Source organism: Felis catus, chromosome B3 (assembly GCF_018350175.1).
Source record: "Felis catus isolate Fca126 chromosome B3, F.catus_Fca126_mat1.0, whole genome shotgun sequence".
Taxonomy (NCBI): Eukaryota; Metazoa; Chordata; class Mammalia; order Carnivora; family Felidae; genus Felis; species Felis catus.
In genome coordinates, this window is record NC_058373.1 from 125947368 (window position 1) to 125974874 (window position 27507).

The following is a 27507-nucleotide window of genomic DNA, read 5'->3' on the forward strand; positions in this document are numbered from 1 at the left end:
TTAAAGTAAAGAAATAGGAGGGACAGTTTGGGGGGTAAATGTGGTACCTGGATCCTCATATTTCCAATGTTCTCCCATTCTTACCTGAACTGGGGCCAGAGGGGCATAAGGGTATGTCTGTAATTGTTTCTATCCTGGAAATCTCAGGCAGATAAAAGAGCCAGAATCAATATTTCAAAATATTTAGGACAGAGAAGATAAATATGAGGTGAAACCAAGCCACAGTCATGGGACTACCTGAATTTGGATTATGCACCCCATACTTCTCAGCTAGCAAACTGCATGCCCTTCTTGTTCATCTTGCAATAATGTGATCAGGAATTTTATGTGAGTGAGTAGTTGAACTCACATCACTGTTTGGAAGAGTTTTTCCTGTACTTACTAAACTCCTGCTATATGCTGGGCACAATTCTACATGCTAGAGATACTCACTGGTAAGTAGACATAGACCATTCCTTTTACTGCTTAAAGTTTAGTAGAAAGGGCAAGTGCCACTCTCCTCTTGATTTTTTTTTCTCTATATCTCAAATCAAGGAGAAGGAAAACGTTTACCCATAATCAAAGTTTATTTTATGTATGTTATTGTAATCAACCAGGCATAAAACTCTAGCATTTAGATGGGGTGATCCAACAGTAATAATAATTACAACAAAATGCATATGGAACTTTGGGATTTATAATACACTTTCACCTATATGATCTTTTTTAACCTCAGTGAGCTTCTGCTTTCTCATCTGGAAAATAAGGCATAACAATAGCTATCTTACATGGATAGATAGAGATAGCCAGTCAGCCTAGGGTTATGCCTGCCAGTTGTGAAGGTCTGCATTTTATAGATGCTAAACCTGAACTTTAGAGAGGATATGTGAATTGCCCGTAGTTGAATATAAAGCCAAAGGGGGGAATATAAAGCCAAAGGGGGGAAACGGGACTTAAAATATAGTCTTTGGACTCTGAAGTCTATGGTTTTTCCATACACCAGTTGTTTCTCAATTGACCCATCAATCAAGAGGGAGAGAGGAGTATATCCTCTCAGAACTTCTCCAGACTTAGTGTTCCAGGAAAGTTGGTTACATTGTACTCTTTTAGGCAGCCCATATAATAACAGTACAACCAAACAGGAAAGAGAGAGGAGGAACAGAGAACATTATTTTAAGATAATAGTAAAATTCAGCCACAAGCTAGCTGACCACCCAGAAATAATCAATTTTGTGCATATCCTTCTAGTCATTATTTTTGAAAGTATTTTATTTCCAGGCTGTTCTTCTTTCCTTATGCTCTAGTTCATAGGGAGCTGATTACTTTTGTTCCATAGAATATTAGAGAAGAAGAGGAACTTTCAGGCTATCTAGTCAAACTCTTTTAGTATTCAGATGAGGAAGCCACAGCTAGAAATGTGTATATAGGCTAAGGCAAAGTCCTAAGGGGGAAAACAATTAGTAACTTAATGAATTATTTTCTGCAAGTAATTGCTTACAAAAATAAACATTCTATGGCTTGACCATAGTATAATAATTGAAATTTTGTCTGAGTTTAAATTTAGACAACGTTTTGACATGTCACATCATTGATTTAGACCCAACAGAGCCTTTGCAGGGCCTGATATAGGATAGGCTCTCAAAAATATTTGCTATGGGGGCGCCTGGGTGGCTCAGTCGATTGAGCGACCGACTTCGGCTCAGGTCATGATCTCACGGTTTGTGAGTTCGAGCCCCGCGTCGGGCTCTGTGCTGACAGCTCAGAGTCTGGAGCCTACTTCGGATTCTGTGTCTCCCTCTCTCTCTGTCCCTCCCCCTCTCATGGTCTGTCTCTCTCTGTCTCAGACTAAACATTAAAAAAGATTTTTTTTTTTAAAGTGGCTCAAGGACACTCAGTTATTATGGGGAAGATCCAAGTTTTGAACTTGGTCTTGTTCCAGAGCCTATGCTCTTAGGAACTTTGCTGTACTGTCTTCTAAAAGCTTTGCTGTGGAAGGAAATATGGAGATCATGTAGTGTAATACTTTACTTACTTGCTTTACCGAGGAGAAATCAAAGTCCTAGAGAAGTTTTGGTGACTTGCCCAGGGTCACAATTATTTTGTGACAGAGCTGGAACCATGACAGTTTCTGCCCTTGTGTGCAAGACTGAATTAATTGGAGACAGGTTGTGGTGACATTAGCCTGCAGGTACCAGGCACTTTTCTTATCGCTACCATTCATCAACCAGTTTTGAAAAGCTGGAGAAATGGGGTGGCCCACACAAGCTTTTAAGCTTTTTTTTTTTTCCTTATGTGAGGCACTTAAGTAATTCTGTGAATAGAGACATCATTCTTGCTTGCTCTGGATAAGTGACAGTTTCTTTTGGGGAATACATAGCATTAGTCCATTGGCTACTCAAGATCCTCTGTATGAGGAAAGACAACCCAAAAGAAAAACTGAGTGGTGACTCTGTGCCAGGGGAATTAAAAGATGCTGGAGATTGAACAGGTGATCTTTCTCTCTCCTCCCAGGCAGTGTCCTCCTGAAAGAAATCTGTCCACAATTGTCCCAGGAATGAGTTTCTACTACCTTCTTCTTCGTGGCTGACAAAATAATAAGAAAGATGAGAAGGGCATATGTGGTTTCATTTCCTCCTTCTAACTAGAAAAACTCCTCCAGTAAATGTCTTGAGGCTAACTGGGATATGCACATCAAAGAGAATCTGGCTAACCTGAAATGTCATATTTCATGGGGAGTTCAACAGGGCAATTTATCAAAATTGACCCTCTCAGAGAAGGACCAACCATCCTTAGTAGACCCGAGGTTGCAAAATGCCACCACATTTGGCCATAAAATTTGTCATGTCAGGAGATCTATAGTCAACACTATGTGCTGTGAAATATGACAGTGCTGCTGGGGTATTTATCTTTGTTGCGCCTGGCAGATTAGGCTCGCATTTCCACTTCGTCCACTTTTTACCCCAGTGCCATCGATAATGACCTATCAGGACAATCTGCTCGGAAAGAAGACTTGCAGCTCCAATAAGCTAGGATGGGGTGGAGTGAAAGCCCATCCCCAGGCACATATTTTGGGTGTGCTCTTGTATAAAGCTGAGAAATTATTCAGCGACTTTCTTCTTTTCCAGATGATATTTTAAGAAAAGTAACACTTTAGATGGGAATTTAGGCTCTTGACAAATTGACACCATTGGAGACACATACGTTTAACTTTTTTTTTTTTTTTTCCATTTTCTCATTTCAAGGAAAAGAAACAAAGGGACGGGCATGGTGGAATATCTTCATTTCTGAGTCGCTCCTTGGGCAGGATTGTAAGGGGGGGTAATGCAGTTGTCAACCTGTCTGCCCCCCAGCTCTGTGTTCTCACTGGTGTACTACTGCTTTTTTACCTAATGTTCTCAGAATCTCTGCATTATCTGCTTTTTCCTAACTTCTGCTCAGTGCACATTCATGTACACCATTACATGGTAAGAGGTGCATATGGTTTCCTATCTTATGACTATTTTTTATTATAATAAATATAAAGTTATTGAATTAGAAGAATTTTGGCATTTCAGTTCTTAGCTTCTCCCTGGTAGTGACAGTGGTCGGATAGCGGGAATATCAGTTTACCCCCAAGCATGGTGGATTGCAGATTAGAAATAGTTTAGGGGAAGACTCAGAATTGAGTTTATGAATTTGGGGTTTGAGTCCAAATGCCATGGCTTGTGCTGATTAACTTAGGGCAAGTCCTGGAAGCTCTGTGTCTCAGATCTGTGAAACATTTGATAAAATACAAGTGGCTCTTTTCAGGATTAGTGTACAGATGAAATAGAATTTTATACATACCTGTATATGTGGACATATATATACATATATGTATATATATATATATATACATATATGTATATATATGGTTTAATAAATTGAAAAGCATAGTAAAAATGATTTTTCTTTTTTTTTGTAGAGGAAACAGAAAGAGAACTGGATTTGAAGTCAGAATTTTTGTATGAAAATTCTAGTTTTCCCATGACTAGTTCTGTGATTTCAGACAAATCATTTACTTGCTCTGAGTCTCAATTTTTTATCTGTTAAAATAATGAGAATAACTTTTATAAAGTTCTAATAGGATATATGTGACATCCTTTAGAAATTCTGAACATAATACTTATTATAGAAAGTATATTCATCTTATTATAGAAAGTATTTTCATACCATAAAGGAACTTCCATTTGACCTCAAGTAATTTAATTCTAAGAGGTATAGCAGGCAATCACCAAAGGGAATCTGGTCAACTGGTTAATTTGGATTTTATAGAAGGTTAAGATAGAAAGCATTCCTAGGAAAAACATAGCTATCCCTAATACTAAGACTGAACAGAAATTTGTCCCCAGGGTCCTCAAAAAGAGGATACAGTGACCAGTGTCCTCAACAATCATTATAATAAACACAAGGACAAGAAGTATCGGGCTGTAAATAAATGTTTATTTTACAATTTTCCCAGTGTTGGGATGCTATAAAATAGACAAAGGATGAATACAGCTCTAACAGGATAGTTTATTACCACAAAACCGTTGGGGCAAAAATCCTCCTGATCCCCAGAGAATCATTGCCCTGGCACAGTCACGGTTACTCAAAGAGAACTCAAATCAGTTGCAATGATTCCTAATGACTTTCTTGCAAAGTTCTTCTGGCTGCTATTCAACCCCCTATGCCACAGTTTCTAAATGGGCAATAGAACTCGCATTTCCTGCTGACCTGTTTGACCTGCTGATTACTGCTTCCATGCCTGAAGAAGGAATTCATGTACACAGTGGAAATCCTGATAGTAATCTCTTTTCCAGGGAGCCTACATTAAGTAATCTGAGTGCTTGTTTAAAATGCAAATTCCTGCTGAATCAAAATCTTACAGTAAGGGATCTAAGAAACTACCAAGAGTGATTTTGTATGCGAATTAAAGACTAAGACCAGGACTGGAGATTGGATAAAAGGTTGTAGCTCACTATCAGGTCCTGATGGACTCCACACGGGTAAACAAAGCCCCCTGTCCGTGTCTGTGTATGTAAGGCTGTTTCTACAAAACACTAGAAATGGGGTTGGAATTGCCTAGAATTTAGGGAGACTCCTAACACATGATTTTTTGGCCACAAGAAGAAAGTTAACTGTCTGGGAATAGCGCACAGCACCATTTTTGGATAACTTGCAGTCTGGCTCTAAAGCTCAGCTAGTTGCCTTGTGACCCACAGAAAAGCTTCTTTCCAGACACCACCCACATCTCCCCTCTGAATTCTTGGTCTAAATTTACGAGCCCGGTAAACTTGAAGTAGATGTGTTGCTGGTACCTCTGACTCAACATGCTTCCAACTAACACTGTGACTTCCACCTGCTTCTTTTCCTGTATTCTACCATCATAAGTAGAATGTCCATCTTCCTGTGCATCCATGCAAGAAAACCCAGAGCCAAATCAGCTTTTATTCCCCACCCCACCCCCATTCCCACACCTGTTCAGTGATTGATTCTTCATCCAAACTACGTCAATTCCAACTTTCTAGTCCCTCCCACAGTGCCTTAATCTTAGACCCTCAGCATCTCGTAACTGGTCATTTGCTACTACTTCCTAATGTATATTAGAACATCAGAATCAATTTCACTGGACGTTCCTGAAACATCTACTTAATTCATCACTGGGCTGGGTGTTTCCACATATTTATGTCACTTCATTCTCGTAAAATTCTGTTTTTATTGTTCCCATTTGCACCTGGAGAAATTGAAAATTGGCAGAGTTGTGTGACTTAAGTAAGATCCCATAATTGTTGTCTGGCAAAGCCAGGATTTGAGCCTGTCTTCCAACAACTGGTCCAGCTGTCTCAAATTTCCCACCTGTAATCACCCCTTCTTCACCCCGCTGCCATGGCCGTCTTCCTCTGACAGACTGAGTCACAGCATTGAAAACATCCATAGTTCCCCGTTGTCTATAGCAGTGTTTCTAAATTTTTGATTATGTGCCCTTACCAATAAAAACTTTTGACTACACGTCCCATGCATATAGGTTTATGTATTTATTTATGAAATACTTGCATTTACCAAGTATATTAGTATATATTACTATACATATATACAGAAATATGTATTTTAAAGGAAAGAGAATAAATACAAATAAAGTTATAATATATTTTTTCATGCCCCTGTGGATTATTTTTCACTTTCTCAAGGGGTTTCACTGCACTTTGGACACCACTGATTTCAAGTTCAAGGGCTTCTATGATCTGGTTGCCACCCAACTTTTTGGGCTTATGTTTTAGAACTTTCCTTCCATCCCTCTCTATCCAAGGCTAACTACGTTACTCACAGTTTCTTGTAAATACTATGCACTTTCTTGTCGCTATTTCTTTGCTCCAATTGTGCCATCAGCCGGAAGTGAGCATTGTCCTTTCTTTGCCAGAAGAAAACTAACAACAGGTATCAGCTACTGTTTGAAAGTTCATCGTTATGCCACTTCGCTTTTACAAAAGACCTACATTAGTGCTTGTTTTCACCAACTGAAAGAAACCCGAAGAGGATTTTTGCTTTTATGAAAAAAGGCAAAGAGTGAAAATAGCATTCAGCATTTGTTCTGCAGTGAGCTGTGATAGAGGCAGCGCGCCCCTCCAGCAGGCAGAGGGGCCCCCGCCCGGCTCCTTCCAGGGAACTACATCAGCATCTCAGCATCAAGCCGCCATCACTTTGAACTGTGTCTGTGAGCATCTGTGCTTTATCTCGACTTATTTTGTGTATCTGGTAACGAGATGTGTCCTAAGGTATCAGAAAAGCCTAAGAGAGATTATTTTTTTGGTCTGGGAATGCTCAAAAATTGTTCCATATAAGTTAATGGTAATTGCACACCCTATCAGTTTCAGTTTTACTCTATCTTCTGAAGCCAGAAGGAATCTCTCTAACATGGAATCTAAGTCCCATCCTCTGCTCCATACCCTTCAGAGGCTCCCCATTGCTCTCAGGGTAAATTCTCAACACCTTCATTTGGCTTACCACCATGATCTGGTCCCCACTTATCTATCTTCATGCCCCCTTCACACTCTAGTTAGACTGAATGTCTTTTAGTTTCCCAAATGTATCATGCCTCCTGCCTCCCTCTTCATTTCCTCCTTCAAATGTGGTTGTTGTGCAGGTAAATGAGGAGGAGGGAGAGCCCTGATCTGCAGCATTTGACAATTTCCAGGGTGCAAATTCTTTTACCATGGCAGATTTCAAGCTACCAATGTGTTCCTTGAACAGGGAATGGAAGAGATGTATGCACACAATGTACATAATTGGTCCTTGCAAGTGGGTGCCTGCCTGCTCCAGCATATCACTGGGCTAAATCTTCTAAATTCTTCGGATTCGGGCTTAGCTGCCCCTTTCCTTGAGAAGGCTTTCTTGATCATGCCATATGCTTCTACTGCAGCCTGACCTTAGCCTGTTCTCACACTTACCACGTAATATTGCAATTTCCTTCACATTTCTCTCATTCTGCTGTTAGAATGTGAGCTCCGATGTGGAGGGATTGTGTCCTGTTCACCATCATCTCTCCAGAACTACCACGCTTGACATATGTACTAATTGATTTGTATGTATTATTCATTTAGTTTTCCTCTAAACCCAATGGTAGAACATTTGACCATTATCACCATTTTACAGATGAGAAAGATTGAGACTTAGAGCGTCTAAGTATCTGGCTCAAAGGCACACAGCAAGTGGAGGATAACAGACACACACACACACATGCACAAACACAACACACACACACACATACCCACACTCTACCTCGAACACTTACCCACTGTCTTGTTCTGACTTAATTTTGTTTCAGTTTGAAAAGAGCTAGTATGTTTACATAGTCAGTTTCTGTGAAGAAGATTCAAGATCTAAGTCACTTTAATTCAGGGCTCCTACAGAGGAATAGACTCTCAAACACTGTCACTGACATTGTAAATTAGTGCAAAGTTAATGGTAAGTAGTTGGCATTATGGTCCTTTAAAATATTATTTGTTTTTAATCAGTGATTACATTTCTCATAAAATAATCAGAAATATAGACAACACTTTGTAGCCAAAATATTACTCCTAAAGGTTTTAAAAATAACCTTTTTGATTTAGAAGAGTTTTAGATTTATAGAAAAATTGCAAAAGTAATGCAGTTTCCATATATACTACATCCAGTTTCCCCATCGTGAACATCTTACGTTACTATGATACATTTGTCATAATGAATGAACCAATATTGATACACTATTATTAATTAAAATGCATACTTTATTCAGAATAATTTCCTGATTTTGTTTTTATTAAATAACCTTTTTTCTATTCCAGGGTCTTATCCAGGATATTGTATTACATTTTATTGTCATGTCTTTTTAGGTTCTAAGCTGTGGGTTTCTCAGACTTAACTTTGTTTTTGATGACCTTGAGAGTTTTGAGGAGTACTGGGCATGTGTTTTGTAGGATGCCCCCATATTAGAAACTGTCTGATGTTTTTCTAATGATTAGTCTGGGGTTATGGGTTTGGGGAGGAAAACCACACAGTCCATTCTCATCACATGTTATCAAGGGTACATACTATCAACATGACTTATCACTGTTGCTGTTATCTTGACTACCTGGCAGAGGTTGTGTTTGTCAGGTTTCGCCACTGTGAAGTTACTTTTACCCCCTTCCCATTCTGTACTCTTTGAAAGAAAGCCACTACAAGCAGCTTACAATTAAGGAGCAGGAAATTATGTACCAACTTTAAGACCAGAGTATTTACATAATTTGGAATTTTTCTCCATGGGAAGATTGCCTTTTTTCCTCCATTAACTTATTCATTTAATCATTTATTTATGTATATAGTATGAATTAATAGATATTTATTTTGTACTTTTGGCTATAGTCTAATTCTTCATTATTTTCTTGCTCAGATTATTCCATCTTTTGAAGATTTTTTAGTTGGCTCCTGTGTCCCTTTGACATAACCCATCATTGTGGTTTTTTGAGCACCTCCTTAGTTTCTACCACTACTGAAGTCTTCATACTCTCCTTGTATATTTTTTTGCTCTCGGTCCTAAGGTCAACAATTCTTCCAAGGAGGCTTTGTTCTTTTTATTGAAGAGTAATATTAGAAAACAAGACCTGGGCTTGTTCCTTCTGGGCTCCTTCAGCTGACAAAGCGAAAAAATATATGCGTGTACACTAACCCATGTATATATACAGACCTATAACCATTTCTAAATGTAACCATCTGTATTTTTATTAAGCTAAACATGGGTTCATCCCAACTCTAATCCTTGACTACATGGATCACTTTAGCCTCCACCATTGCTTCTCTGTAACCTCCCACTAGAATAGGGAGAACTCAGTTCTTACCATCCACCATCCATTTACTTAATTCTTCAAATCCAGTTATACTTGTAGTTTCAGAATTGTCAATTATACCATCATGGAAACAATTTTATCAACAAGAATGCACAACTTATGTATAGTTCCTTTTGCCTTTAGTCTTAGGGAATCCACACATTCCAAAGTTATTTAGGTTAGAATGGTTTCCCCATCCCTGTCAATGAAGTTGTTTCATACATTTGTAGCACAGTCAGATCATTTTGCTACAGTCTATATCCCATCATACGATCCCTGAACTCCTAGATCAGTATTAAAAAAATTATTTCAGTTATTCCATATCTTAAGGTTTACGCTTTTTGCTGTAAAATCCTATGGGTTTGACAAATGCATAGTGTCTATTAACAATTACAGTATCAGAATAGTTTTATTGCTTTAGAAATTTCCTTGTGCTTCACCTATTGAACCCTTTTCCCATTCCCAAAGCAACTGTTTATCATCTGTATAGTTTTGCTTCTTGCAGAGTGTCATATAGCTGGAAACACACAGTATGTCACCATTTAAGACTGACTTCTTTCACTTAGCAATGTGTATTTGAGATTTATCCATCTCTTTTCAGTGGCTTGATAGCTCGTTCCTTTTATTGCTGAACAGTATTACACTATATGGATATACCACAATTTATCTATTCACCTATTAAAGGACATCTTCTTGCTTCCAGGTTTTGGTGATTATGAATTCCCAATGATTTTTTTAAAAAATAGTTGAATCATTGGAAATAACAAAAATATTCAACAAATATTGAACTAATCTTTGGGTACACAATTGTACATCCACATAATGTATTAGAAGAGTTTTTAATGACACCGGAAAATGTAAGTAAATGTAAAACACAAAAATTATATATTTAATGTCATCTCAATGTTATGGAACATGCATAAATATCTACATCTGGAAGGAAGTACAACACGATGTTCACGAAAGTTTTCTCTGGGGATTGGAATAATAAGTGATAGTTAATCTTTAAATATTTTATCATATTTTTCACAAAGGTTATTTCTTTTATAACTAGGAAAAAATAAACCAAAATCATTTCTAAATCACAATTCATGCTCTAGATTTTGTAGAGAATGGTGTTTGCATATGTTTAGAAGGATTTCTGGAATTTTCCTCTTCTTCCTTCATTTCTTGGAGGTTACTTTTTTGGAGTAGTTCTTCTCTGCTGTAGATTCAATCTCATTCTTCTGACTCTCAGAACCTTTGAGGGTTTTTATGTGACTTGGTTTCCTTTACTTCCTCCTCTCCATCTCTCATTAAAGTCATGGCAAATATCACCAACCAGATCTTCTTATTTTCCCATTAGCAGGAGGACACTCGGGCCACTTGGCAATCAGAATTTTCTAGAATACCTTGCATTCCATATTTGACATTATTGACATACCCTTGGCACTGGGTGTCATAAACCTTCAACCTATTACATTTTAAGGTATTTTTGATTATTATTTTTATAGTGAGGGGTGGAGGACACAATGGCAACTAACACGCATGAAAAGAAAAAGGGGAAAAAAACTAAATTAAAGTGAATGCATGTAAACCTAGCATACTACTTCTGAAAGTTTAATTGCTGCTCTTACCTCAGGCAGCTATATTTCTTCACAAAAGCAGAACTAATGAGGAAAGTTCATTGTGGTTTTGAAGGTAGATGATTAGAAGAATAACAGAAAGTACAGTCCCTCAATTCTTATGTTTTTAAAGGAGCTCTTAAATTTCTGTTTCTGTTTTAAATAAGTTGATATAGCGTATATTTCTGTGACCATTGGCAAAATGATTTAGACAAACCTGTTTCTTTTGGAATATTATAAATTCATTATGTTTTCACCAAATGTTGAAACCTTAATTTTAAGATTTCTTCTCTCTCAGCGCTAGGGACACTGGGAAAAAAGATGTTTGTATTAATTTCAACTCACACCCTTAACCACATTGGAAGTTCTGCAACTCATGAAAATGGATACATCCAGCTGGCTGTCAACACCTGAGCTATGCTTTCTGCAGATTTATTTTGAAAGAAACACCTTTGAAATGGGGAGAGAACCACATGCCAATAGGGTATAAAATGGTTCTTGCCAATGTCTGACTCAGCAATGGTATCCACAAAGCCCAATTCTTCTGGAAAAGAGATGATTCCAAGCCAATGGAGGCTGGTTAACATTTTCTGAGCTTCTACTTTTTTTTACAGAAAATATATTATTTGTTGGATTTTGGAAGATGGATAATCCTTAGTCAGTCTCTCCATGGAATGAGTTCATGGTCTAGCAAGAGAAGTAGGAACACAAATAATTCTCTACAAAATTGTGCAGTAAGTGATATTATAGGGATAGGAAACATGGCACTGTAAAGTGCCATTTTTGAGGAAGTGAAGGCACTGTGGAGAATCTTACAGAGCCATTCCCAACTGCCTGACCATAGTAATTCTTTAATTTTATGTCATTTTTGTTGGTTCAGATAATCTTGGAATAATATGGGTGATTTGAGGACTGTTAAGCATTTGGATAACTTGATTGCTAAATACTGTGAAGTCTATGATACTGCTTTTTTAAAAAAGGAGATCTAATCTTCATAGTTTGGAGCACAGACCTGACCTAAATTGGCTAGTGGGGAAGGGAGGGAGCCACCTTAAGTGATAAGTCTGGCTCATGCTTCTTGGACAAGCTCCCTCACCCCAGGCATGATCCTTACCTTATTGTACCTTTAGCTTGCACTTAGAAGTCCCAAAGAGCTTAGAAGTCCAGAAACAATGTATAATGGAAAAACACTGGCTCTACATTACCATACATATTCAGAAACCTGAGACTGTAATCAGAATGAAAGGCTGGTACATGGTAGTCTTTAGACCTCTTATGTTGGCCACAGAAGTCCAGGACTTCAGTCAGTAAGTGGAAATGAATCAGCAATATCAATAGGTAGATGTTTTTGTAACAGAGATGTTCAATAGGCATCAATGCACTCCGAGTTTATTGTTGGGGGGTCAAATTACCTTCCTATGATTTTTGTATGTCTCTTTCCTACTAATATACATTAGCAAATGTTATGAATTGCTATAAGCAAAAGAACCTATCATCATGTCAACTGTGCTTTGAAAGGCAGTCCTTATCTTATAAACATTCTGCTTTCTAAGAGTTAAAGTGAGGGCCATTGTCTGGACTTAATGATGACTTTCCTCACAGTAACAATACTGGAATTTTAAAAGCAGAAAGTGGAGAACCTTATTTATTGGATTGATTTAGGCATCAGCCTGTGCTGCCCTTAAGTTTTTATTATGCAAATTTTAAACATAATACAAAAGTATAAAGAATAGTATTAAAAACACTATTCAGGTTTTAGTAAATCATAACATTTTGCTATTTTTGCTTTTGAATTTAAAAAATTTATTAAACATCACAAGCTAATTATGAAGAGAATTTTCTTGACAAAAAGCAGCAAATAAAATAAAATAAAATAAAATAAAATAAAATAAAATAAAAATAAAAACCAAACAAAACAACCAGGCTCCATTACTGCTCATGACATATTTAAAAGCAACTCTTTTTTTGCTAAAGTCCTCCAAACTTTGAACTTGGGTTTAAATGAGTTTTCAGGATTTGGCTCTTACCTATCTCTCTTGTTTTATCACTTGTCACTTCTGCTCTTTACCAACCCCAAATCTACTACACTCCAGCCATACCGAATTTCTGCCAGTTTCTGGAAGAAGGCATACTCTTTCTTTCTCACTTCCTCACTCCAGCAATGCTGTTCTTTCTGCCTAGAATGCCATCCCCTCTGCCTCTTCTCTGGAGTTATTCTTAACCAAATCTCAGTCTCTGTGTCCTCTGGAAAATTTCATCTGACATCCACTTCAGGTGACTTCTTAGGGGTTCTTCCTGTAGTGGAGTCTTTTTTCTCTTTTGAATATCAAATACTGGTTAAAACAGTGAAGATAATAAACGTGGCAGATAACAATTAGTAAAGAAACTAAAATATATCTTGAGGTTTATAAACTTTTTTGAAAATTTGTTTAAATAGGTTTAATGTTAAAGAATATAGATCCATTGAAAGTTACATATAATATCCAATTATTTTATAATGTTTATGTAGTGTTTCTGTGTACTACCTTACATTAGTCTTTCACATACTTATCATATATATGTACATATACATGCATACATATATGCACATGTGTGTATGTATATGTGTGTGTGTGTGTGTGTGTGTGTATATGTATATTTTTTCACAGAGATTAAAAAACAAAACAAAACAAAAAAATTGAAGACTTAGAAATATGTGGCCTGTCCTTCATCTCTCTCCTATCCCTTGGAATCATGGTTTCAGGCTTCCTATCTCTAGAATATCATTTAATGCCTAACTTTACAGAGAGTAAAGTTTGTTTGAGTATATGTTATACATCCAAATAGAGGGAAGTTTTTGAGTATGTACTATCTGGAACATTTACTAATATACCATGCATTACCTAGTATAACATCATTGTATAACAGTTTTTCAATTAATTATTGATTTAAAATGGAATTTTTAAAAATGAAGAGAATCATAACTAAAAATTTTAAAATGTACTTGAAAATAAATGTGTGTGCATCTTGAAAAGCTTAAAAAGAGACTTTCCATAATCAACCTCAGAAACAAGTTTCTCCTATACTTATAAATTTGTTCATTATATTTCCTAATATTTATTGAGACTCCTGTGGTTTTGGTCTTGAATTTACAATGATGAACTAAACAAATGTGGAACTTTTAATCTAGTTCAGGTTTAGACATTAAAAAAATAAATCAATTATTTAGGCAAAGAAGAAGAACAAATAAATGATAAATGAAGGGGTGCTTCTTTAAATTGGGGTCTGTCTGAGAATGGTCTGTCTGAGGAAGATATATTTCACTTGGGAATTGAAGTTTGAATAAAAGAGAGGTATATTCAGAGAATGAGGTTTTGTGTATGTTTGTTTGTTATTGTTTTTTTAACACAAAGGGTAGGGAAAGGGGGCTCAAATTGATGTTAAACAAATACAGATCATACAGAGTTTTAGACCAAAGATGGTAGAAAAGAAGGCCCAAAACAAATTCTGAGTTTCTGTGATTTAAGTCTATTTTTCTTTGTGTGTGTGTGTTTGTGTGTCTGTGTATGTGTCCCCTATTATGTAGGGTTTTCAGTTTGAAAACAACTTCAGTCACATATTTATGTTTAAACAAGTGATGTATATGATGACTACTCTTGTTTCCAAGATGTACTGTGTGATCAGATATGGAGGGTTTAAATGCTGAGGGAACAATCCAATTCCCAATCATTTGGGAGGTGACATCACAGTTTCCAAAGATGCTCCTAACTTTTTCCTTTTTTTAGGTTACATGTGGATTTTACCCCATCCAATTGTATGTTATTTGCAACTTTCATGATGAAGACCTCAAGCACTCTTGGTGGTTCGTGGACGTTTTAATAATGACTTTTTTATAGAATGTGTTTTGACTTCTGCTGGTACTTGTTTAATTAAACAAGTCATGAAATTGACTCAGTCATGTTCATGACTTAGTCATGAAACTGAGATGGCCCTAATGCTATGGTACCTATGTAAGCAAAGCAAACTCTAAGCCTAAACACAAATTTACCAAATCAAAACCTAAAAACAACCAGTCACAAACAGCCAACTAGGCTTTAAGCCAATCAATAATTTCCTTACTTTGCTTCTACCCTTTTTCTATAAAAGTTTGCCCCAGCTCCTGTGTGTGGAGTGCTTCTAACCACTTCCTGTTTGGTGCTAATTTGAGTCAACTTTTGCTGAAATAAACTCTTAAAATTTCAATATGCTTGTTTATCTTTTAACATATGTAGTGAAAACAGAATGCATATATCAAGCACTGGTAAGGGCTTTTAAGGTCTTGTCTACCAAGCACCAAATCCCATTCAAGAATCCCAGTTCTCTATACTTTTATGCCTCTACTATAAGAAGCTTATTACCTCCCAAGTTAGTCTGTTTTATCAACTCTAGTTTGAAGGCCTTTTCTTATGTTTGTGTAAAATCTCATTTCTTGTAAACTTTACTCATTTTGCTCTTGGGGAAACACAAAACAAGTCTACTTTTTTTTTTTAACTTAATGGAATTTCAAACGTATATCCAATTTCTACATTATTCCTTTCTTAGCTAAACATAATCACATTCCCTTTGTTTCTTTCTCATGTACTGGTCTATCTATCACTGAGAGATTATCTTCTGTACCCTAGACACTGTACACTTGACCTCATAGAATTACCCTTTTCAGTTACTCTGTATCTTCGATTTATCTTTCACATCTCTTAAGTGCTTGTTAATTTCCTTCTCAAAGAAAATTTAAATATTTGTGACCCATAGAGAGTTTTGACTGCTTCAGGAATTTTGTGTTTTACCAGAAATAAGTTCTTCCTTGATTTTTTTCCCTTTTCTTTAATATTGTGATTTTCTAATGTGTTCACAGTTTCTATCAACTTGATATTCCTGGCAGAGATGGTTTGTCAAAGGATATGTCTAAAGAAGTAAAGATAGTATTTCCCAGAAAAATGTATTTCACCTGTCTTCTAGTGAATGAAATTCTGTTAGACAGAGAGGCTTTTCTGTAGAATGGTTTTAAAGGAAATGGTTTTAATAGGCCTATTGTCAGTGAGTATAAATACTTCATCCAGAAGACAACTATATATTGTGAGTGGATTAAATTATTGATTTCTAAACTGAGGTTGGCAGGTGCCTTGAGAGTTCTTTGTAGTTACCCACACAGCTAACATGGGGTGTGTGTGTACAAGGGGTGGTACCCAGCTCAAACAGGGAACTAGGGATTCTCCACTTTTATCTGGGGGTGTGTGTGTGTGTGTGTGTGTGTGTGTGTGTGTGTGCCTGTGTTTTAAATTGAGCTTTCTCATAAGACTTACTTGAAGCTAAATCTTTAGTTGGCTAAAACTTATTTTGAAAGCCACTGGAATCTTCTGAATATTTTGGATACTATCTGAGGATTGTTCCTTATAAACAGTGGAATATTCCCATTAAGCTTCTTGGTAAAGCTAGAATCTTTTGTGGCATTGGGATTTTATTTATAACAATTGACAAAGATGCCACCCACAAGGGCTAATGACAGTAAATGAAGAAGTAAGGATTAGGAATAGGTAAACTCAGGAACTGCTAGGACCCTGCTGTCATGCAAATGTCCTTGATAATGCAGAAAGGGGAATGAAATTACAGTTCATATGGCTGTCTAGAAACAGAATTGTTCCTATGGAGAATGCTTTCTACAGGTTCCCTAGGGCTGTGCAGCTCTTTAAATCAGCAAGCCCCTTTTATTTTCAATCACAAAGTGGAAAAAAGCACCTTCTTTTCTCTTTTTCTCTTTCAAGAAATCCAAACTATAAGTATTGTTGAGTCACCTTACCTCTCTTTGAAGAGGGAAATGCCATCTCTTTGTTGGGTGAATGTAGAAGATTTGTGAAGAAAAAAAGAGTAGGGAAACGGATCATAACAGCATTGGATTTAATATTTTCTTCTTTTTACAATGTTCTGCCTTGCTTGACATGTTTACTTTACAAACACTTATATTCCTGGCTCAGAGTTGCTCTCTGAACACCACGGTGCATAATTAATGTCAAGGTGGAAGGGCATTATGCTGCAAATGCTGCTCCCTCTGCTCTGAATAGCATTTTTAAAGCCAATTTAGGTCACACATGGTTCAGTCTCTTAGAAATTTTTCTTAATTGTTCAGCTAAAGAGAATGCCTCAGGGCATTTGTTAACAGACATTTCAATGGGCTGTCTATCCTGGGGTATGTGAGTGTGCCCAGAACAGAATACAGTATCTCACAGGGTGCTGTGTGTGTGAGGGAGGATGACCTGTGCAGGAGAGAGGGTATTCCAAGAAGGTTCTTTTTTTAAAACCTCAGAAATACAACACAATGTAGCTAAAAAGTATGTGACAATTGTGCCCTGTTTTAAAGAAGAAAGCTGTTCTTATTTTTCTCACCCCAGTAAGCTTCTGAGGTTCACATGGCAAGGAACATGTCAGGCTAGGAACCAGATACAAAATACATTTTTAAATGGACCATTGCTTTTATTTTCAGTTGTCATTTGCTACTTTCTCAGAGTCCTCTGCTGACTGGGGCGAAGGCTGATAAATCTTGCAGTAGCAGTCAATGGAGTCATCATGATGGAAAGTTCTCAATCTTTTTTTGGCATCTGTAGACACTAAGGCTTGAGACAGAAGATGGGCTGTCTTAAGAGTGATGGTCAATACTACTAGTGGGGAAAGGAAGAAAATGGGGGTTCCTTTAGATGAGTCATCTGCACAGAGGACTACCCCAACTTACAGTAGAATAACACTAGGTGGCCCCTCCTCCTTGCTTCCATTTCTTCTTTCCCAATGAGATTCTGCTGGAACCCCAGAGTTGATATGGAAAGAGATTAGATTATGACACTTTGGCATAAGGATTCTTTTGAGATGAAGACAATTGAGAATCAACAGGTACAAAAAGAAACCTTCTTGGAGTTTCTTTGAAGCAGCAACTTCTGGGAAATAAGACTACCATAAATTCCTTTTTCAGGAGAGATCTTCCTCAGGAAAAACAAAACAAAACAAAACAAAACAAAACAAAACAAAACAAAACAAAAAAAAACCTACCCAAATTCCCTTCCCTAGGGGAGTTTTATGGCCCTGAAGGAGACAGAAAGTCCACTCATGTTTGTATAGACAAACATCACAAATGTTTTTATTTCTTGATTTTTCTTCTAAAAACCCATTTACCGGGGCGCCTGGGTGGCGCAGTCGGTTGGGCGTCCGACTTCAGCCAGGTCACGATCTCGCGGTCCGTGAGTTCGAGCCCCGCGTCAGGCTCTGGGCTGATGGCTCAGAGCCTGGAGCCTGTTTCTGATTCTGTGTCTCCCTCTCTCTCTGCCCCTCCCCCATTCATGCTCTGTCTCTCTCTGTCCCAAAAATAAACGTTGAAAAAAAAATAAAAAAAAAATAAATAAAAACCCATTTATCTTTCCTGAAGAAAATTATTTGTTTTTTTCAAAAAAGTCTTTTCTATCCCACTTCCTTTATTTAAATTAGGTATATAACCCTCTAACTTCAACCATTTAAGGAGCCAGCTACTTCTTTCATTGGCTCTCATGTGCATACAAAAACCCCTTTCTCTAGTTAATTTCTTTATTTTTCAGTTTAATCTGCACATCCTGTCACCAAAATAAGAGGGTAAAAGAAAAATTTTTCCACCTTTCCACCAGCTTCCCAAGTTCATTACGTCATCACATAATGCAGACCACATTTTCACACATTTCCTTTGCATTATATATAGACACAGTGAATACTTGTGTAGATTTGCCATATGTCTTAAGCAGGTCATTAAGACACAAAGTCTACAAAGAGAATTCTCCTGCAAGGGATTTAGCGAGAGAATGCTGCAGGCCAAACCTGAAAAGAGTGAGAACACAGGAGGGGTAGGGAGGGAAGCTCTGCAAAGATGTGGATTCCACTGAAGTCCAACCTTAGCCCGATCCCACAGGGAGCTATGGACCATGGTGCACATGATTGTCCCAGCTTGAAGCAGGGGAGCTAGTGGTTTATATCCCATAACAGTCAGTCATTGGCGATGGGCTACCCTGGAAGGAAGGTCTAACCTTGCAAGGATTCTAGGGGAATGGCTCCAGTCAGGCTCCTGCAAGCAACTCTCACTAGAAGGATACATCTGTGAGCTGCTAGGAACCAAACTCAGAACAGTTAGGAGATAAATGGAGTCTTGCCAGAGCACCAACAGCATCTGCTACATCATGCAAAATATCCATCTTGTATAGTAATTTGTTTGTGAGAAAGATATCCCAGGACTTATTATAGTTAAGCTAAATCTTTGTTAGAAGAGGATTATTGGAGATAATGGGCAGGGGTCAACAGACATTTGCTGTAAAGTGTCAGATAACAAATATTTCAGACTTTGTAGGCCAGACGGTCTTTCATTGAAACCACTCGACTCTGCTGTTGTAGCATAAAAACAGACATAGACAATATATAAACAAATGGGGAAGGCTGCATTCCAATAAAATTTAATTTATGTTATTAGATCAGCAGGTGTGTCTGCAGATTTGCTCATAGTTTGCTGACCCCTGAGAGAGGGGAATAAAACAGAGATGAATACTCAGCATTTCTAATTCATCTACTCTTAATAGAATTAATTTTCATTTCAAATAAAAACCTCACAACTAACATATTTTCCAATTTTGGTTAAGAGTATAGCATTGCAGTTACAAAGACTGGGATTCCACTTTACCACTTTCCGGGCTACCCAGTACACAGGGTATTGCTGAAGAATAAGTAAGAAAATGTAGCTAATGCACTCATAATATGGTGGTTGGTTCTTATTAAGTGCTTAATTAATGATACCCTGTTGTCATTGTTATTCTTTCCTATGGAATATGGTTTTATAGTTACTTTCCTGAAATTATCACTATTTTTAGTCAGGGTCTGATTTACTTCTAAGACATTATGAGAATGAAAATAAAGTTTTGCAGGATAAACGTGGCTGCACAAGGGAAGGTCTATATTCTCACATCAAGTTGACCCAAGACCAAGATACCTACTTCTGATTTCCCAGTCTTTTCCTCTCTCTCTTGCTCAGCAGAGATAGATGGGGTAGAGGTTTACAAAATAGATCCTCCTCTAGAGATGGAATTGATGTTGTGGAGGAATTAAACTGGATGGTAGTCTGGTAGAAAATCTGACATATAAATGGATCCTATTTGCTGTAACAAAGATTTACCAGCTGAGGAAAATGGGATGACCTGAGATAGACCTTAACTTGGCCACTCCCGTGATCACCACCTGCCTCAATTGCTCACTGAATGCCTGAATGAATTTCTAACTCTGTTGGGTGTAAGTCAAAACAACCTTCACTTGTTTCATTTAGCTTCCATTATAGGATGGAGGCACGCCTTGGATTGGGGGCTTGATTTAAACCAGAGCTGTCTTTCTCTGTTTCTCAGGCAGGAAAAAAAAATATGAGCAAAAATTACTCTTGTCTCTAAGGAGCCTGTGGACTTGGCCCCTATTTTGGAGAAGAAGCTGGAAGGCCCAGCACTGCCGATACAGATTCATTGAGGAAGTGTACTCCTCAGAGGCAAGCCATTCGTCATTACTCACTCGCTGGGCTTTTGCTTCCCAGACGACTACATAATGTCCAACTTGGACATACAACTCTGCATCAGCCCAAGGGAAACAAATGGCACCCCTTTGGTAGATTAAATGGATTGGGCCATCCAAGGGAATCTGTTTTGTGGAATCATTTGGCTTACTGCACAGCCTCATGTTACAGATAAATGAAATTCTTTAGCAAAGGAGCCAAACCTGCTTTTTAGTTATTTTTCCAGAAGTAGAGTTATTTGTTGCCAGAAAATGTTCAGCTTCACGATACTGGGGGACACTGCAATGTGAGAGCACTGGACTGGGGGTATCCTTTGCATTGCAAATCAAGTCCCAATTTCTCATCAGCTGTAAATACCTCAGTCTCATTTCACTTACTTCCTCATCCATATGTTCCAACCACATTGGCTTTCTCTCTCTCTCAAACCTGTCAAGTGTATGCCATTCCAAGGACCTTGCACTCTCTGTGGCTCTGTCTTGAATATCCTTTATCCAAGTCTTCATAAAACTGGTTTTGGTGATCTTTGATTTGGTTCAAATGTCACTTTCTTGGGGAGTTCTTTGCTGACAACTCCCTTTGAAGAGGCATCCACATCACACTCAGATACATTATCCCAAATTGTTATCTTTATAGCACTTTTCATTATCTCGGACTCTCTTATTTGTTTATTTATTTATTTTTTTATTGTTTGATTGTCTCTTCTAAAATACACGTTTCATGAGAATGATGTCCTTTTCAATCTGTCTTCAGTTTTTAAACAATGCCTGGCACAAGGTGATACTTAATTAGTATTTTATGAAAGAATGAATTAAAGAATGAATCAGATGGGGCACCTGGGTGGCTCAGTCGGTTAAGCGTCCGACTTCAGCTCAGGTCACGATCTCGCGGTCCGTGAGTTCGAGCCCCGCGTCAGGCTCTGGGCTGATGGCTCAGAGCCTGGAGCCTGCTTCCAATTCTGTGTCTCCCTCTCTCTCTGCCCCTCCCCCATTCATGCTCTGTCTCTGTTTCAAAAATAAATAAACATTAAAAAAAAATTAAAAAAAAAAAGAATGAATCAGATAATCTGGATCATGTTCAAAACTAGTCCTGTACAAATTGGAAATCTTCATATTCTTTCTGGATTTCAGTTTTCTTAAAATGAAAGGACTAGATAATCTTAAAGAATTTATATACTTATATTTGGTGACTCTATGGAGATTTTTTATTTTAACTGCCGTTAGGTTTACTAGCCATACAAATATATATATATCAAGCTATCAGAATCAGGAGTTACTACTTTGCATCTTTCTCTGTGGCTATGTCCTCACAAGGCCAAAATAACCAAATGATTCCATCAGATCTGTTATGTGACATGACAAAACGTTTATTTTCAGGTTATATGAGCACAATTCAAGTTAATAGTTAAAGAAGAGATTAAACTAGAATAGTTGACCCTTAAAATCCTGAGATATGAGATATAAATATTACTTTTCCCAATTGTCAGCAGATTATTTTACATTGAGAAGTGATCCATAGTGATGATAGTAAAAATAAGGCATGCTCACTAGAGTTATGCCAATAACCCTTAAGATATCATCAGTATTGACTTCAATTTTGTTTTGTCTTGAAGATGATAGAAAATCTCTCATAACACACATCCCCCCATCGCATTGGCCTGGTCATTTATCTTGAAGATGACACTTTTATTAGCAGGATGTTGAATTCCTCTTCCTAGAAGACTGCAGTTGTCTTACAAAATTGCTCATTTTTTCCCCTCCAATTTTATTGAGAAATAATTGACATACAACACTATATAAGCTTAAGGCATACAGCATGATGGCTTGATGTATACATATTGTGAAATTTACATAAATTGTGAAATCCAGCTAACATCCATCTTATATAGATACAATAAAAAAGAAGAGAAAGAAAAAAAAAAAGAATAAGAAATTTCTCCCTGTGATGAGAACTCTTAGTATTTACTCTCTTACTTTTCCTATATATCATACAGCAGTGTTAGCTATAGTCAACATGTTGTACCTTAAATCCTTGGTATTTATGTATCTTAAAGCTGGAAATTTGTACCTTTTGAACACCTTCCTCCAATTTCCCTGGCATGACCCTTTGCATCCAGTATCTGTATGTCTGATCTCTTTTTCTTTGGACTGGTTTTAATTAGTTTGTTTTTTAGATTCTACACAGTAGTAAGATCATACAGTATTTGTCTTTCTCTTTATGACTTATTTCATTTAGCATAATACCTTCAAGGTCTATCCATTTTGTTGCAAATGGTAGGGTTTCCTTGTATTTTTTTATGGCTGAATAATATTCCATTGTGTATCCATTCATCCATTGTCCATCAATGGACACTTAAGTTGTTTCCATGTCTTAACTGTTGTAAATAATGCTGCTATGAACATAGGGGTGCATATATCTTTTTGAGTTAGTGTTTTCATTGACTTTGCATATATTCTCAGAAATGGAATTGCTGGATGATACGATAGTTAAGTTTTAATTTTTTGAGGATCTTCCATACTGTTTTCCATAGAGGTGTACCAATTTATAATCCCACCAACAGTGCACAAAGGTCCTCTTTTCTCTACATCTATGCCAGCTTTTTGTTATCTCTTGTCTTTTTAATGATGACCATTCTAACAGGCAGGAGGTGATATTTCATTGTGGTTTTAATTTACATTTTCCTAATGATTAGTGATATTGAGCATCCTTTCATGTACCTGTTGTCCTTTTGTATATGTCTTTTGGATAAATATTGATTCAAGTCCTTAGCCCATTTTTTAATTACATTATTATTTTTTCTATTGAGCTGTATGAATTCTTTTTATATTTTGGATGTTAATCTCATCAGATACATGTTGTGTAAATATTGCCTTGTTCCTGATATTAGAAGAAAAGCTTTCAAACTTTCACCACTGAGCATGATGTTAGTTAGCTGTCATATATGGCCTTTATTATGTTGAGATATATTCCTTTTATGCCTAATTTGTTAAGAAGTTTTATCATGAATGGATGTTGAATTTTGTCAAATGTTTTTTCTACACCAACTGAGATGTTCATATGTTTTTTTTTATTCTATTAATGTGATGTATCACATTGATTGATTCACAAATGTTGAACCATCTTTGCATCTCAAGGATAAGTCCCATTTGGTTGTGGTGAATGATCCATTTAATGTGCCACTGAAATCCATTTGCTGGTATTTTATTGAGAATTTTTGCATCTATATTCATCAGGGATATGGCCTGTAGTTTTCTTTTCTAGTAGTATCCTTTTCTGTTTTGGGTATCAGGATAATGCTTGTTTTTGATTGGGGAGTGTTTTTCCCTTTTCAGTTTTTTTGAAGAGTCTTGAGAAGAATTAGCATTAATTCTTCTTTAAATGCTTGTTAAAATTACCAGTGAAGCCATCTGGTCCTGGGCTTTTTTTTCTCCATTGGGAGATTTTTGATTACTGATTAAATCTCTTTACTAGTTATTGGTCTGCTCAGGTTTTCTATTTCTTACTGGTTAAGCTCTGCTAAATTGTACATTTCTAAGAATTTTTCCATTTCTTCTAGCTTATCCAGTTTGTTCGTGCATAATTGTTTATAGCCTCTTATAATCTTTTGGATTTCTATGGTATCAGTTGTTTCTCCTTTCATTATAATTTTGTTGACTTGGGTCCCTTCTCTTTTTTCCTTGGTTAGTTTAACTAAGGGCTTGTCAAGTTTGTTTATCTGTTCAAAGAACCAACTCTTAGTTTAGTTAATCTTTTTTCTTTTAAGTTTATTTATTTATTTTGAGAGAAAGAGGGAGAAAGAGAGAGAGAGAGAGAGAGAGAGAGAGAGAGAGAGAGAGAGAGAGAGAAGCAGGGGAAGGGAAGGGAAAGAGGGAGAGACAGAATCCCAAGCAGGCTTCGCACTGTCAGTGAGGAGGCCAATGCAGGGCTCAACTCATGAACTGTGAGATCATGACCTGAGCTGAAATTAAGAGTCAGACACTTTGGTTAATGTTTTTTGTTATTTTTCTGTTCTCTATTTTTATTTATTTCTGTTCTAATCTATGTTATTTCCTTTCTTCTGCTAACTTTGGGCTCCTTCCCAAAGTGCCCAACTTTTCCTACTTCCTTAAGGTGTAGAGTTAGGTTGTTTATTTGGGGTATTGCTTGTTTCTTAATGTAGGCATTTATTGCTCTAAACTTCCCTCTTAGAACTGCTTTTGTTACATTTTACATGTTCTGGTATGTTGTGTTTCCATTTTCATTTGTCTCAAGAAACTTTATTTTCCCTTCAAGCTTTTCTTTGATCCATTGGTTGTTTAGGAAGGTGTTGTTTAATTTCCATGTATTTGTGAGTTCTCCAGTTTTCCTCTTGTTATTGATGTCTAGTTTTATGCCCCAAGGTCAGAAAAGATGCTTGGTATGATTTCAGCCTTCTTGAATTTGCTAAGATCTGTTTTGTGGCCTAACATATGGTCTATCCTGAAAATGTTCCATGCACACTTAAGAAAAATGTGTATTCTGCTGTTTTTTGGATAGAATGTTCTGTATATGTCTGTTAGGTCCATTTGGTCTATAGTGTCACTCACCAATTGCTCATTTTTGTGCTGAGATCACATGCCATGTGTTAGTGGTTGATATTATTCAGTTGACTCTATACATTCACACTTCATTCCATGCACATAGCCATGCGTATAATTTTAGAAACCAAAGAAAGAGTTTTTATCTATATATTTCATTTTTTCTCACAGACATTTATCAAGTATCTACTATGCCTAACTCTTTGGGGAATGTAGACAAAAAAGTAGACAGCATGGACCCTGCCCTGATTTATATTCCATATTATATATTGTAAACATTAAACACCTACTGTTTACCAGGATCAGCAGAACACTTTCCCTTTAATTATGTTATTTATTTGGGGTACCTGGGTGGCTCAGTTGGTTAAGCCTCCGACTTCAGCTCAGGTCATGGTCTCGCAGTTCACGAGTTCAAGCCCCATGCCGGGCTCTGTGCTGACAGCTCAGAGCCTGGAGCCTGCTTCGGATTCTGTGTCTCCCTCTCTCTCTGCCCTTCCCCCACTCGTACTCTGTCTCTCTCTCTCAAAAATAAATAAAACATTAAAAAAAATATGTCACTTAATCTTCAAAGCCATCATGCTTTATAGATATCATTATCCAAATCTGGCAGATGGGAAAACTGAAGGTGAGAAGTCCTTGCAAGATTAAATTTTTGCAAAACTAGTACTTAAAATTAGTTTTCTGATTTCAGGTTCAGTGCCCACTGCAGAAGGACAAATGATACATAGCATGAATTAAATGACCACAGAACATGGCAAGCTACTCTAAATACAACAGGTGAGGCAAACATGTACGTCTATATTTCTACTTTAAGGAGGTGAGTGTATTAGTCATGGTTCTCCAGAGAAACAGAATCAATTGTTTGTTTGTTTATTATAAGGAATTGGCTCACACAATTATGGAGTCTGCCGAATCCCAAGACCTGCAGTCTTCAAGCTGGTGACCTAAAGGGGCCAAAGTGTGAGTTCTAGTTTAAATGCTGGCAGCCTTGAGACCCAGAAAAAGCTGATGTTTCAGTTCAAGTCTGGAGGCAGGAAAAAAAACCGGTCTGAGCTCAAGGTAAGAGAAATTCCCTCTTAATCACGGGAGGGTCAGCCTTTTTGTTCCAATCAGGCCCTCATTGACTAGATGAGGGCCACTCACATTAGGAAGGCAATACAATGTACTCAGTCCAAGGATTCAAAGTTTAATTTCAATCAGAAACAGACACACCCAGAGTAATGCTTGACCAGATGTCTGGGCATTTCATGGTCCAGTCAAGTTAACATATAAAATTAGCCATTAACGTGGTTTGCCCTATTCTATCTTGATAGGTATTTGTAACAGAAGTCCTCGGTTGTTTCTGCATTACAATTCTTATGTCAAGATTTAAAAAAAATTTTTTTTTCTAATGTTTATTTATTTTTGAGACAGACACAGAGCATGAACAGGGGAGGGTCAGAGAGAGAGGGAGACACAGAATCTGAAACAGGCTCCAGGCTCTGAGCTGTCAGCACAGAGCCTGACGTGGGGCTTGAACCCACGAACCGTGAGATCATGACCTGAGCTGAAGTCGGACGCTTAAACAACTGAGCCACCCAGGTGCCCCAAGATTTTTTTTTTTTAATTGAAGCAAATACTTGTATTTTATTTGTTTTACACTGCCCGGCATCCGTTTTTCTTTTGTATCAGTTCCTGATATTCTTTTAGGAGATTACCTCTCTTCAGTTGCCTGTTCTTGGGGGGACTGTACATCAAAGTTCCCTACTTTTCTCTACCTGAAGGGCAGACATATGACCCAAGCTAATCTCAGCAGATTCTCACTCTGGGACTATGAATCTTGAGTACAGTGACATAAGGAGGATAAATGATTGGGTTCAACTATTTCAGTGGCAGAGGCTCTTTGAGTACATCCTGCTGCTTACACGTTTGGAACTGCCAGGTTTCAAGTCCAGTTCTTTATTCTCTTACCAACATCCTTCTAATAAATGTCCTTTTCGCTTAAGTTAGCACATTTGTTTTTGTTGCTTACAATGGAAGTATCCTATCAGATACAAAAGCATTGTACGATTCCTCACTTTTTTGTGTCTAGGCTCAGTGGGGATGAACATCTACTGTTTTAGATTTGCCACTGAGATGGATTTCCCAAAAGATTAAGTATTCATTTGAAGCCTGGACTACCACTGAGAATTCTGTAGCAAAGCTATTTTTTGAAGTGCTTTCATTTTTACATTGTCAAATTTGGTTTCCTTTGACTCATATGGTCCCCACATCCTGAGATGGGGACTAAAGCCATTATTTTTGCTTAATCTTAAGATCTTCTTATAATACTCACTTTTCAAGTGGGATTCCTGGAGTTATTCAATTTCCTATGTAGCCTGCTTTAACAAGGAGTAAAATGGCTGATTATGCCGCACTTTTTCTAACACCCTCATGGAGTTTCTGTACAATAAGTACTCATTACCAAACCTCTCCATCCCCAATGAAGA

General features: G+C 37.2%; 1 long non-coding RNA gene across 1 annotated transcript; it reads left to right on the top strand.

Moving 5' to 3' along the window:
• LOC109500957 lies at window positions 1-26448 on the top strand. Its single transcript, XR_002158859.3, has 3 exons — window positions 1-434; window positions 25731-25816; window positions 25920-26448. It is a non-coding gene; the product is annotated as an uncharacterized LOC109500957 (long non-coding RNA).
• The last annotated feature ends 1059 nt before the right edge of the window (window positions 26449-27507 follow it).